Below are 14,713 nucleotides of genomic sequence, written 5' to 3'. Positions count from 1 at the left end.
AAACGTATTAATTGGCTTACCTATAACAAGATGTTTATTATCAGGAACAACTGTTTTGTGAATGGCCATTCACTATTTCCTGCACTATGTTTTCCTCTGGTTTTTTTTTTTATAATCCCCTCAAGTGTGATGTATTGTGTGTGTTATGTGTGCATGCATGTGTGCATGTCTGTGCATAGGAAACTCTGAGCCAAAGGGTCACTCTCATATATATATATATATATATATATATATGGATAGTAATGCACAAAAACCTATGCTGTAATAAACTGGTTAGTCTTTAAAATATCACTGGATTCTTTGTTCTAAATATGTAAATATTTAATACTTTGGGTAACGTCCTCTAAAACCACCCTTCCATCAGGAAAAAACATGTTTATTTTTCTTCTACCAAGGCAGAAAGAGGGTGACTTGCCCAAGGTCACCTAGTAGTTGAATCCTTGTGGCCAAGAGGAGATTCAAACCCTGATCTCTCAGTGTCCTAGTCCAACACTCAAACTACACCACCACACTGGCTCTCATGAAACAGCATACCTTTGGGCAAAACAAACCTAAGCTAATGATAAAACACATGGAACAAAAAAGATACTGAGAAACTTATTGATAGAAAAATAAATGGTTAAAAAAATCTTTACCATATGTCTGTAGAAGTATGAGATAACAAAGATATGCATAAGTAAGTGAATAGGATGATGAGTTGGAAAATGTTGGCGAAAGAAAGGATAAAGAAAAAATTGTAGGTGAAGTATAGAGAGTACAGTCGGCCCTTCTTATACACGGATTTTTTATACACAGATTGAAGCATCCACAGTTTGAAAATGTTCCAAAAAAGTATAAATTTCAAATATCAAACCTTGCTTTTACATTTTTTTATAAGGGACACCATTTTGCTATGTCATTATATTTAATGGGACTTGAGCATACACGGATTTTGTTATACACGGGGGATCTTGGAACCAAACCCCAGCATATAACAAGGGTCTACTGTATATAGAATGTAAATACACTCGTCCCTCCACATTCACTGGGGTTAGGGGCACAGGATCCCTGTGAATGTGGAAAAACTGCAAATAACAAAAACACTATGTTTTTACCTGAGAGAATACCTCTTTAGGCAACTTTAGATCCTCCAGTGCAACTCTGTGGTCAACATCTGCCAGATTTTGACCATAGAATTGTGCTGGAGGAGCTAAAATTGCCTAGTGGAGTGTTCTCTCTAGGAATCTCTAGGCACTTCAGTGCGACCTTTGGTTAAAGTTGACCACAGAGCTGTTCTGGAGGACCTAGATATTCCTAGAGAGAACATATTAATAAAATTTGTGAATAATAAAATCCGCAAAAGTCAAAGCTGCAAATGTGGAGGGACAAGAGCATGTTGTTAATGGGTATTAGAAAGAAGAGATTTCTGAATTAAAAGTTATGTCAGTATTGGTTCCTAATGTATAGGTGATGATTTTTTAATGTAAAGTATGTTGTGTATTTTTGTATGCATGCTTTATAAGTTGTTTGGTACACTTGATATTAATAAAAATTGTACAAAAAAATCTTTACCAGAAACAATGTCTGGTTTCTGTTAGACCATTAGAAACAATGAAATGGAATAATTATGATCTATTAGAACATTCTGGGGCTGTTACACCATTAGAAACAATGAAATGGAATAATTACCAAAGGAGAATGTGAAGCAGGATAACTTATCTGCTTTGGTCTTCACAGTGAAGAACTGGATAGTCACAAAGGCTGAACTGCTATTTTTCTAGGTGTCTTCAGAAGAATTAAATTATATGGCTGTGAAGAGATAGTTCTATGGCTAATTAAAAGTAAATCACTAGGCCCACATGCTATACACTAGAAATGTTGAAACACTCAAATCTGAAAATGTTGATCATTTAAAATATGAAACTTGCCACTAAAATTTGCTTCTTTACAGAAGGCCTGGACGAAAACCAGAGTTTAAAATGGAATCTGAAGACAACTCAAGAAATTACAACAATCATAATCTAATGTCCATCTAAGGTGGAAAGTATTGTTAAAGCAGGACTTGATAATATTTGAAAGAAAAAGCCTTGTTGGGAGGGAAATCATGGCAGGGATTAGAGCTTAATGACAGAGCGCATGCTTTGCATACATGATCCCAGTATCTCCAGTTAAAGAATCAAGCTGTAAGAAAGCCCTCTGAGACCCTGGAAAGTGGTTACCAATCAAGCATATACAACACTGGATTATCATCTGAATTTTTATGAAGCTAACTCTGCATGTTCAACTTGGAAATTTACCCAGTACTCTTGTTGATATTACAATTTGAATGAAACAAAGTTTTGACTGGAAGTACCTACAATCTTTAAAATTTGTTTCATACACAATAAAATGCATTTTTAAAGAACTGAGGTTTGCCACAAAAATGTTTAAACATGTGTAAATACCATGGACCTTTGGGCCCCCATGGATACAAAAATTTGTGGGTGTTCAAGTCCCATGAAATACAGTGGAGTGGTAAAATGCTGTCCCTGATATAAAATGTCAAAATCAAAATTTGCTTTTTAGAATTTATATATTTTTGAAATATTTTCAAGGCATGAATGCTTGAATTCATGGATAAAAAAATCCATGGACATGGAGGGCTGACCGTATTAATTACAAAACTACTGTGTTAATTACAAACTACAAATCACAGGATTCTATAGGAAGCAGCCAAAGGAGTTTAAAGTGCCATCAAAGCACCGTGGCTTGTCTTCCAGCTAGACAGAGAGATTTATTTGTTAAGGAAGTACATGGTGCTTTTTAGCCTCATGTGGTTACTCAGAAATACATGCCTCTGAGTTCAATGGAGATTATGCCCATGTCAGGTGCTAGACGGCAGACTTCACTGACTAATAATATCAGCTACTTCAGTGTTTTCAACCAGCTATATGGCACATGGACTGATAAGCTTACTTTATGAAAGGAAAATAGATCCACCTATAGAGATCGCCAGAGAAAATAATAGCAAGTACATTTCTATATCGCTTATCAGTGAACTAGCACTCCTAGCAGTTTACAATGTGTAAGCCAATGACCTCAACAAGCAAGGTACTCATTTTACCGACCTACAAAAGGATGCAAGGCTGAGTCGACCTTGGAGCCTTCCAGGATCTAACTTACAATGCTGTGGCTGTAGGACCAGCATTTAATCAATGCCACCAGGGCAGAAATAATGCAACCTGACCCTACTTTTTAACTGCCTTGACTCAATGCTATGGAATCCTGGAATTTGTAGTTGTATGATATATTTAGCCTTCTCTGTGAGAGAGCTCTGGTGCCACAACAAACTACAAACCCCAGGATTCAGTAGAATGAAGCTGTGGCACTTAAAGCTGTGTCAAACTGCATTATTTCTGCAGTGCAGATTACATCCAAGATATCTTGTTTATTCTGTTATGAAGGCTCTGTTAATGGCTGCATATAAAAGTGTTAAATAAAAAAGAATTCATGAGATAAAACAAATAACAACATGCATATTACAAATATGATTAAAATTATATAATAATTATAACTCTTCTAGAGTATACCACTTTCCTATCTTGTATTGAAATGCAGCATGCAATAAAATGCTATTTTATGTCTGTGTGCCTTGTCAGTACAAAACTGCTAATTTTTGTACCAAAGGGTCATAAAAGCAAAGAATATGGCAGCCCAAAAGGAGAACTGATGCAGTGAAAAACTAAGTACAACCAGATCAGAAAAAGTATGCTCATCTGGACAACTGAACCAATCACCATCACACCTCTGCCTCCTCCTTCAGTACTATTCCTTGCGTCTGATGCTTTTAGACTGTAAACCTGAAGACAGGAACTGACTTATTACTATAAGCCATTCTGGCTGAATAACATGATAAAAAACACTTCAATAAAAAACATCTGTGTCCAGAGCTAATTTAGAGATGTCCAAGGACTTCATTACACTGAGTGAGGCTTCTACCTTTTTTAACAGCACATCTCCGGTTGTCATGCCATAAACATGCTTTTCAAAGTCCCAGCAAATGAGGTTTGCCTGGTGGCATGGAGGACTACTAGTCGCAAAAGAAAGAAGCACAAAAGGACATAACTGTATGGTTGTAAGCTTTTTTTGATGCTAGTCTATTAAGACTAACAATGAACTTATAGTATGCAAAGCGATCTTGCAGCACCTTTAAGATTAATTGAAAGAAAGAAGTAGACCTGAGCCTACTTCCTCAGGTCAGATATCCTCCATTGGAGGAGATTGTGGGCGAAATCTTTGAAATAAAAATAAAATAAATGTTCCAGGACATGCCCTACATCCATCTCAACCTTCTATCCAAGAGGAATTCAAAAATGTTCTCCATTTTGAGCATAACTATGAACCATGAATTTACATGTATATGTAAATTCAGGTTTTATCTGGTAATGTCCTACATTTTTCTTGAATGCCCTACATTTTACAGTGCTTCCTTTGCAATTGTGGCATCTGGTCACCCTGCCTTGGATGCCTGTTTACCAGCTTCTTTCTTTCAGTTCATCTCAAGTGGCTTCAGATCCCTTTGCACATTGATTTTCCAGACTAACGTGACTGTGTTTTGAATACAACCAATTTATAGGCAATACAAGGGAGAGCAGATCATACCCATCTGCTACTTAGGTATGGTCACAATACAATAAGTACTACTCCTTCACAACTGAGTCTTAGGGGCTAAACAGACTGCCCCTTTCAGCACTGGATCGGGGCTGCGGCAACTACATGACGTGTCCCCGATCTGACATTTCCGTGGCTCATTTTTGCGCAGAGAAATGAACATCTTTGCCGCAGTGGCGGCACCTTCTGGTACTCCTTCTGGCGCTGTGTCATCTGGACACAGTGCCAAAGGAGTGCCATGATGCCGCCTGCTGTGTGGTCAGGCGCATGGCGTGACAGCAGTGTCAGGGCAGTGTCGGGGTGTACATTGTGTGGATGTCACATCCTCACTCTGCCTGAGGCTTGTGTATAACATTGGTCTGTACAGCCTTTTAGCCTACTTCATAAATGGACAATGACTGGATTATAAATGCACAAATGATTGATGAACTGACCTACAGAAGTAGGAATAAACTTCGGAGTCCCCCTCCACATTAAGGCACTGCAGAAATAATCCAGCCTGACACCACTTTAACTGCCATGGCTCAATGCTATGGAATTCTGGGAATTGCAGTTTGCAGTGCAGATGCAGCCTAAGAAACAGGTACTAGTTTCTATTGTTTTGTTTTGCTCTAGGGAACAGAAAGGACAAATAAGCATCTGCAACAAAAACAACTGGAGAGCATCAATGACTAAGGCTGCGAAGCCATCCTACACACACTTAAGTGGGAACAACCCCACTGAACTCAAAGGGATTTACTCCTGAGCTGGCACTGCACAGGGCTAGGCTGGAAGAGGTGGTCTGAGAAGGTGCAACGGCCCTTAGAAAACTGGAACTTTTGTTGCAAAGGAAGTGAGGAAAAACAGAGCAGCCTGATGGAGAGGAATGGAAAAAGTTAAAAAAGGGAAGCAAAAAAGAGGAAGTTCAATGGGGTTGTTCCAATTAAGTCGGTGTAGCCTGGCAGCCTTAGTCATCCATGCTCTCCAGTTGTTTTGGTTGCAGATGTTTATTTTACCTTTCTGTTCCCTAGAACATAACAAAACAAAACAAAACAAAAACTAGGAGCTTTTTTTTTCTTAGGCCGCATCTGCACTTCAAACTACATTTCCCAGAATTCCATACCATTGAGCACTCCCCAGTTGAATTTAGATTAGGAAGGGATGGTTAAACCCACAGTGAGTGGTTGTGTTTTCTTCAATGTGCCTGCCTGAAAACAGTTGAGGATGAGAAGCAATCCCCACCACCTCCCCACTTCTCCTGTCCTTTGTTGTTGTTGTGTGTGCCTTCAAGTTGTTTCCGATTTATGGCAGCCCTAAAGTGACCCTATCAGGGGGTTTTCTTGGTAAGATTTGTTCAAACATCCTCTGCGGCTGAGAGTGTGTGACTTGCCAAAGGTCGCCCAGTGGGTTTCTATGGCTGAGAGAGCATTCGAACCCTGGTTCTAGAGTCATAATCTAACAACATAATCCAGTTGAGCAGGAACTCCAGGGTCATAGAATGGCTGTATCTCCACTGCAGGAATAATACAGTTTGACACCACTTTAACTGCCATGGCTCAATGCTATATACTCACACACATATATGCATGTTGTGGATATATGCATGTATATAAATGTTCTGTGTGTATATATCAGTCTTCCCCAAACTGTGCTCTTTAAGGGATTTTGGACTTCACCTCCCAGAATCCCAGACTATTAGCCAACATGGCTGAGACTTCTGGGAGCTGATGTCCAAAATCTCTTAAAGGGCACAGTTTGGGAACCACTGAGTATATTTGTGTGTGTGTGTGTGTAAAACATAAAGATACAAATTGTGTGTGTGTGTGTGTGTGTGTGTGTGTGTGTGTGTGTATATATATATATATATATAAAATGCACACATATAAGTTGTGTATGTCTGTGTGTGTATGTATATACACACACACACACCCCTACAAGTTGTGTGTGTGTATGTATGTGTATATACATATATATATAAACACAGAAATGCATACAAGTTGTGTGTATGTATGGGGGTGTGTGTGCGTATATATACACACACACACACACACACACATACAAGTTGTGTATGTGTGTGTATATACACACACACACATACAAATTGTGTATGTATGTATGTGTGTATATATAAACAGACACACATAGAAGTTGTGTATGTATGAATGTCTGTATGTGTGTGTGTATAAGCACACACAGACACACACATAAGTTGTGTACGGCACCCAGTGTGGCACAGTGGTTTGAGCCTTGGACTCTGGAGACCAGGGTTCCAGCACAGAACCACTGGCTGACCTTGCAGAAGTCACACTCTCTCAGCCACCCAACCACCCTCTCTTGAGAAACTTGCCCAGAAAACCCTTAGGGTCGCCATGACTAAATAATAATAACAACAATAATAATTAAAAATAAATTTAATAATAATAATAATAATAATAATAATAATAATAACGGGGCTCTGGTGCTACAACAAACTACACTTCCCAGGGCAGCTGATGAGGCTGCATCCACACTGGAGAAATAACCCGATTTGGAAGCGCTTTCAGTCTTTGTCTTACTCTCTGCTATGGAATTCTGGGAGTTGGAGTTTGTTGTGGGGCCCAGAGCGGAGCTCCGCTCCGCTCTGGGCCCCACAACAAACTCCAACTCCCAGAATTCCACAGCCTTGAGCCAGGAAAGTCTTAAAGCGGTGCCAAACCGGATTATGTCCCCAGTGTGGATGCAGCCTGTGAGAGAAGGCGCCACAGAACCCGGAAGCGCCTCCCTCAGACCTTTGCTGTTTATCCGCAGTGGTTCTCGATTCTCAACCTTTGGGCCTCTCTCCAGACGCTTTGGACTCCATTTCCCAGAAGCCCTAGTCAGCGCGCCTCGTTGTTGAGGGATTCTGGGAGTTGAAGTCCCAAAACAAAGAAATACTAAAACAATAATAAACCTAGAGGAGCGAAGGTTGGGAGAGAGAAGCCTAATAGGGAGGGCGGCGTGACAGGCCTCCTTGGCGGCCGGGGAGGGAGGCGAGGGCTGAGGGGAGGAAGGGAGGAGGAGGAGGAGGAGGAGGCCTGGGCTGCTGCTGCTGCTGCTGCTGCTTCTAGGGCTGAGCCGCTGCTGGGTTTACCTGCTCCGGTTGTTTCAGTGCCCTTGGATTGAGAGACAGAGAGGGAGAGGAGGAGGAGGAGGGTGGCTCAGCCTCCAAGGAAAAGCCGGGAGGAAGAAGGATGGAAGAAGGCCCTCCAAGCCCGCCTCCTGCCCGAGTTCAACCGCCGCCCCCTTCGCCTCTCGCACGCAGGCGCCCCGGAGGCCCAGGGAACCAGGCCTTACCAGGAGGAGGAGGAGGAGGAGGAGGAGGACGGGAAAGCGGGCCTCGGAGGAAGGGGATGGCTGGGGAAGGAGCGGGAAAGACGGCCACCTTCACGGAGAGGGGAGGGCTTGGCGCGCTGAGGGGGGAATAGATAAATTTTATATATATATATATATATATATATATATATCTCCTCCAAATTTAATCCCTCTTGGTGTGTGTGTATTATATATATGTGTGTGTATAGAAAGTATATATCCTCCTTCAACTTTAATATTTCTCTGTGTGTGCATACATACATACAGTATTTATGTTGTATATATATATGGAAAGTATATATCCTCCTTCAACTTTAATCCCTCTGTCCGTCTATGTTAGATAGATAGATAGATAGATAGATAGATATGGAAAATGTATATCCTCCTTCAAATTTAATCTCTCAGTGTCTGTATTTTATATATGTGTGTGTGTAAAGTATATATCCAACTTTAATCCCTCTGTAATCTGTATGTTATATATATATATATATGTGTGTGTGTGTGTGTGTGTGTGTGGAAATCCTTCAGATTTAATCCCTCTCTGTGTGTGCATATATATATATATATATATATATATATATGTGTGTGTGTTATATATATATATATATATATATATATATATATGGTAAGTATATATCCTTCAAATTTAATCTCTCTGTGTCTGTCTGTATTAATATGAAAAGTGTATATATCCTCCTTCAAATTTAACCCCACTGACTGTGTCTGTATGTAATATGTATATATGGAAAATATATATCTTTCTTCAAATTTAATTCCTCTGTGTATGTCTGTCAGTATATATATACATCAAATTTAATCCCTCTATGTCTGTCTGTATTTTATATTTATATATATATATATATATATATATATATGGAAAACATATCCTCCTTCAAATTTAATCCTTCTCTCTGTGTGTGTCTATATGTATAGAGGCACACTGTATGTATACAGAGATTAAATTTGAAGGAGGATTTTTCACACTAGACTGACTATGTGTATCTATATGTACACAACACACACATGACATACATGTGTTGTGTGTGTGTTGTGTATATAGATATATAGTCCAGCGTGACAAATCCTCCTTCAAATTTAATCCCTTTGTGCATGTGTGTCTGTATGTATATAGACACAGAGGGATTAAATTTGAAGGAGAATATATATTTTCCACACACACACACACAAATATATATCCCATAGTGCAAATCCCTTCCTCAAACCTTTGTGCAATATATATATATATATGCACAACTTAACTCATGTCCTAAACTACAGCAACATAATACATACACACTTAACAGAAGTGTCCATACACACATACATAAACACACACAAAACATATACACACCCCATATAACTCCGTGTTCCCAACTATTGCAACATTCATATATATACATATACAGTATATGCATGTTGCAGTAGTTAGGGACGTGTAGTTCAGTGTGTGTGTGTGTGTGTGTGTGTGTAGATATATAAAAACATTCCAACACAAAAACTCCTTCAAATTTAATCCCTCTGGTTTTGTGTGCATGTGTGTTTCGTATATATTCCAGCCTACAAAGCCCTCCTTCCATCCTGCCCTATTATATACACACACGCACACCCATGTGTATGTATGTTGCAATAGTTAGAGATGTGGAGTTAAGCTGTCGCCCACAGAAAGTTGTGAGCAAGACAACAGAAGCCATCTCAGACATCTTAGTGTCCTCCCCAGTCCCTATTTATTTATTCTTTTGGGAGGATTACTGCCGGTGTTGCTTAGGGACACAATTTCATCTTGTTATCTTAGGTCCAAAACACATTGCAGAAATAATCCAGTTTGAGACCGCTTAAACTGGCCTGGCTCAGTGGTAGGGAATTCTGGGAATTGTAGTATTGTGGGACATTTAGCCTTCGCTGTCAGAGAGCTTTGGTGCTACAACAAACTACAATGAGCCAGGACTGTTAAAGTGATGGCAAACCAGATTAGTTCTGCAGTGTGGATGCAGTTGCCACTTGTCTGCCCATCACCACTGCCTTTAAAGCAAGCTGCATAAAGGCAACTTCTAGGTGGAAGGACAACTTGGGAAAATGCATGCTTAATGCTTGTATTTTCTAAAGCACTGCCCATCCCCAGTCTATATTTCCAATCTTTGTCCCATCCCCACTAGAATGGCTTTATGCCAAGGAAGACAGGCCTTTTGCACCTTTCATAGGTGTGCAGAAGAACAGAATTTCAAGCACCACCTACAGAAATCCCTTTCACTTCTCTCTATGAAAGGTTTACCAGCTCTGCTCTCTTTTGCAACTGGATTCTTTTCACCAGGCAGCAGTGCTTTACAAAAGTTTAAAGAAAAAACGTTTGGTCGATCTGTATATCGCAACAAGAGCGTGTTCTATTCAGGATAATGAGAAAGTGACACTTGTCACATTTTAGGAAAGATCCCATACAGTGTCTTCACACTGCTCAAAGAAAGGAAAGAAAGGGACCATTCTTAAGAAGCTAGTATTCCCTGAAATGGATTGTCTGTACAATAAATGTAAACTTGAGATAATGTGTCTCCACTTCATGTATGGCTGATATTCCATATTCTAAGACCAGGGTCCAAAACACACTGCAGAAATAATCCAGTTTGAGACCTCTTTAACTGCCTTGGCTCAGTGCTAGGGAACTCTGGGAACTGTAGTTTTGTGAGACATTTAGCCTTTTCTGTCAGAGCACTCTGGTGCCACAATTTAAACTACAATTTCCAGAATTCTCTAGTTCTGAGCCAGGGCAGTTAAAGTGGTCTCAAACTGGATTACTTCTGCAGTGTGTTTTGGATCCAGGATAGACTTCAGGGACCAATACTGATTTAACACCCATTTGAAAAACAGGAACTTACAAATACTGCCTGTGGTCATGAGCTCATCTGAACTTTCTCACAGTCCATTTCTCGTATTTAACACTGATCTTCAGCTTTGTAGCTGATTTTATTAGAGGAAATACTTTTATCCTCTCTGAGCAGCTTATCACTTTCCCCCCCTACCTTTCTGTCATAAAAATGAAATAGCTATAGAATCAAGACTGCTGACAATGGTGTTTTACAGCCACCCATTTAAACATCCTGTTGTAATATGAGCAGAGTAAAGTTTTAGGCTTATTTCTGGCAACAGCAATTCCAAGTTGTTATCAGCTGCTGAATATGTACAAGATTTCCTCAGTATCAAGACATTTTAATTTCACTCTGATCAGTCTGCTTCGTGAAGAAAATCATAAGCCATCCTTTCGGCAAGCTGCGGTTGGCAGCAGTTTACCAGGTTTTCTTCTGCTCATTGTGTGAATAGCCCATACCGAACACTAAAGATTAAATTCGCACATGCAATTAAAATTATAATTGACTATCCTTGGAGTCATTTTACACATGGCAATTAGTGATTGCATACATATGTTTTATATATATATATCCATATTTCCTATATCATTTGATCTATGGCTGTTTGAGATTTTGTTTTTTACTATTTTTATTATGATTCATGTATACGCACCACGGTAGTAGAAGGTACAGTGTTTGCTGAGTTTAGAAGCAACGTGTAAGACCTTTCTCGGGTGACACGGGTGTACTCCTATTCAGCTGTGTATCCATTTATATAGTATATAAAATGACTCTTTAAATTATCAGCTTTTATTCTATAAAATTGTAGAACTGAACTGCTAGTAGTGGGATATAGTGAACAGAATGATGGCCGGGGAGCAGGGAGTCACGATTCAGATTGCAAAATTGCAAGTGAAAATATGTGCCTAGAATGCTTAAAACCAGGTGAAGATGCCACAGCATTTCCCTTGCTTGGTGTCTTTAGGATATTCCTTTTTCATAGTAGATTTCAGTAATCACATTCCTTTTCTCTTCCAACAAACTTGTTAAGGAGGTCAGATTCTGAGATAGTGGTTAGTGCATGAGCATCGATCCCATATGAGGTTTCCCTAGCTCTAGTCCATCATTTTAATCACTACATTTGCATATATGTTACATTTCTCATATGTTACATGTCTACATGTTTTATTCTTTATTTCAGTAAAAGTTACTGTTGTTCAAGCTTACCAATAATTTGTCATTCTTCATTGATAACAATATGTTTTTGTCTCATTCATACATAAAAAAGGCATCATTTAACAAGATATGCTGATAGCAACATATTAGGTAAATCTCTATAATTTTTTGCAGTGCTAAAATTACATTATTATAACTGGTTCTACTAAAGAAAAGTATAGACAGCTTCATGAAAGAACCCTCAGCACAGGACAAAGTACATTTCCTGATCATGTACAAAATAGCTGAATTAGAACTTTAAATGTTATTTTAAAAAATACAAAGATATAGCCATGTTAGTCTGTAGAATTGGTACATAGAGAGAACTTGTAGCCTCTTGTTAGTCTCAAAGGTGCTACAAGATCTCTCTATATACTGATTTTTTTTAAAAAAAAATTACAATTCCAAGCCCCCAAGAAGTAGTTAATAACATTTTAAAGTTTTAAGTAACACTTTATTTTTCTGTTTCTCAGAAGTAACAGAACAACCATGTTAGTTACTGTTTTGAGAAAACATATGGATGCTAGAATCTGCTGACCTCAGTATCACCTCAACACTCACAGTAGAGCAGAAGGCAAGCGTGAATTTGAAACATAATATTCCTCCACCACCATTTAGTCCATAACTATGAACATAAATGGGAAAAAAATGCAGATTCATTGCAAAAAGAATGCCATTTCCACCACCATCCATTAAGTTACAACTGTCATATACCTTGGTCCTATCCTGGAAGAAAGGTGGGATACTAAATAAAGAAAACCAGTTGTTGCAAAAATACAAATTGCATTTGCAACTGTTATTTCCAAGCTTACTCCTGAATTAGTGGTGTGGACTTAGTGAATGGTGAAGAGCTACTCCAGATTCCAGGTTTATTAGGAATTCAGTTAATATCTGAGTTGGATTGGCAAAACCTGGGGAGGACAATGGAGAAACATAAGAGTTGTGAGAAGCCAGAGATATATATAGATTACGGCATAATTGTGCATGTACTCTTTTTGCTTTGCTTGAACAGTTCAATGGAAAGGAGAAATAATTCCTGCCATGCAGAACATGCCATGTGGAGCGCCAATTCCACTACAAGGGAGCTGGCAGAATGCCATAGATTGATGGGTCTGTGTGTTTATGAGAGAGAAAGAGAACATAACTGGGATGGACTGTCTCCGTCATAATTAACCTAAGTTCTCTTGATTTCAATTTCTCAACTTTAAATAATAATAATAATAATAATAATAATAATAATAAATAAAACATTTATTTTTATCCCGCTTTTCTGTAACTAGACAATCAAAGCGGCTCACAACATATTAAAATCCACATTTACAAAATTATGTTCCAAATTCCCCCCCCCCCCCCTTAAAACAGGATTAAACATGTTACAATTAAAATAACTATTAAAAACACAATAAAAAATAAGAGGACAGAGCTGTGGGCTAATACATGATGTGGGGGGAAAATCATTCTGTGGCCAGGGTCTTTTATTCAGGAAAGGCCGGCAGGCCGTTCCATAATTTGGGAGCAATTGCAGAGAAGGCCCTCTGGGAGGTAGCAGTTAGTCTGGTTTTTAAAGGCTGCAGTAGATTCCTCCCAGGAATATGACGTAGTTGTGATACAACTCAGTGAGTAGAAGGACATCCAAGTAAGCTGCATGAAGAGAAAATGCTATCTCTGGTTCCTTCTATGCACTTGTAGCACAAATCTCTCTTCACATGGCTTCAAATTCTGTGTCCAGCCTTGTCTGTCTCTCTTACAGCAATGTTCAGTTGACAGTATAATGTGTTTATTGTTACATCTTTTTCTGTGCACTGTGGTGCTCTCCCCACTCCCTTTCTTGTCCAGCCATTTTGGATTTGGTCATGAAAAAATGACTGCCTTGATGCTGAAAAGCTCACTGAGATCAGAAAAGGAACAGAACAAGAACCATCCTAGGTAGTTGTGGAATCAATGTGCAACTAGTTGCTTTAATTAAGGCTACATATATTTAAATCATCCAATCACTTCTTAAATTAGAATTTGCTAATGGGGAAATGAGACTGAGGTCATTTTTAAACTCCTGGTCCTACTCACAGTATAAGTAGTGTTCTGTAGTGAGAAGTGTACAGTTAAGTACTTCATTTTCTCTTTGAGAAATGATTACCTAAGGCCCTTTCTAAACATATTTTAGCTTTAATTCCTCAAGTATAAAATTAGCTGATGGGGTTAATGTAAGCTGTAGAAAAGCTTTTTGAGAACACTATTGTTTTACATCCACAATATTTGGATATAGATATCATTCTGTCAGACTCAGAGGAAATCAAACCTCTGAATAAATCTTGCCAAAAAAACTCAATGAACCTTAAGGTTGCCTTAAGTCAGCGATGGCTAGGAGGCACACAACAACAACAACATACTATCAGGATTTATAGAGTGTGGTGTCTAAAAGGTTCAAGACATTCAGAATTAAGGATCTTCAGAATAAAAGATCTACTGATTATCCCTAGTATTTGTATAGAATAACTTGTATAACTGCAGTATAGCTCTTTTGCATTCTTTGTTGAATAGTAGCACCTCCATATCATTTTACAAGACTCTGCTTTCTTCACCATTTCAACATGTTGTAGGAGTTCTGTGTGCCTAATGAAAAAATTAAATACAGTGTTATGCTTTTCTCAGTTGTACACAAAGGGGGCTGAGTAGACAAGCCATGACAGCATGGGCTGAGTCCATGTTATCCTGACCCAGGTGCT

General features: G+C 38.9%; 1 protein-coding gene across 6 annotated transcripts in view; it reads right to left on the bottom strand.

Annotated features, from left to right (window-relative positions):
- The window catches only part of TBC1D5 (TBC1 domain family member 5), a 329,050-nt gene extending 321,128 nt beyond the window's left edge, over positions 1-7,922 (bottom strand). For 2 of the 6 annotated variants that reach the window (XM_089532977.1, XM_089532978.1), the window contains exon 1: positions 7,718-7,921. The gene's annotated coding sequence lies outside the window, so the exon portion shown is untranslated. Of the gene's footprint in view, positions 1-3,957; positions 4,047-7,717 lie in introns of those variants that run through there. The other 4 variants (XM_089532981.1, XM_089532983.1, XM_089532982.1 and 1 more) reach the window with 3 other exon arrangements.
- Between the last annotated feature and the right edge of the window lie 6,791 nt (positions 7,923-14,713).

Source organism: Sceloporus occidentalis, unplaced genomic scaffold, assembly GCF_023333645.1.
Source record: "Sceloporus occidentalis isolate IW3139 unplaced genomic scaffold, rSceOcc1.0.p SCAF_7, whole genome shotgun sequence".
In the NCBI taxonomy this organism is placed as follows: Eukaryota; Metazoa; Chordata; class Lepidosauria; order Squamata; family Phrynosomatidae; genus Sceloporus; species Sceloporus occidentalis.
The sequence above is the reverse complement of the archived record's forward strand: the minus strand, read 5'-3'. Positions and strand labels throughout refer to the sequence as shown.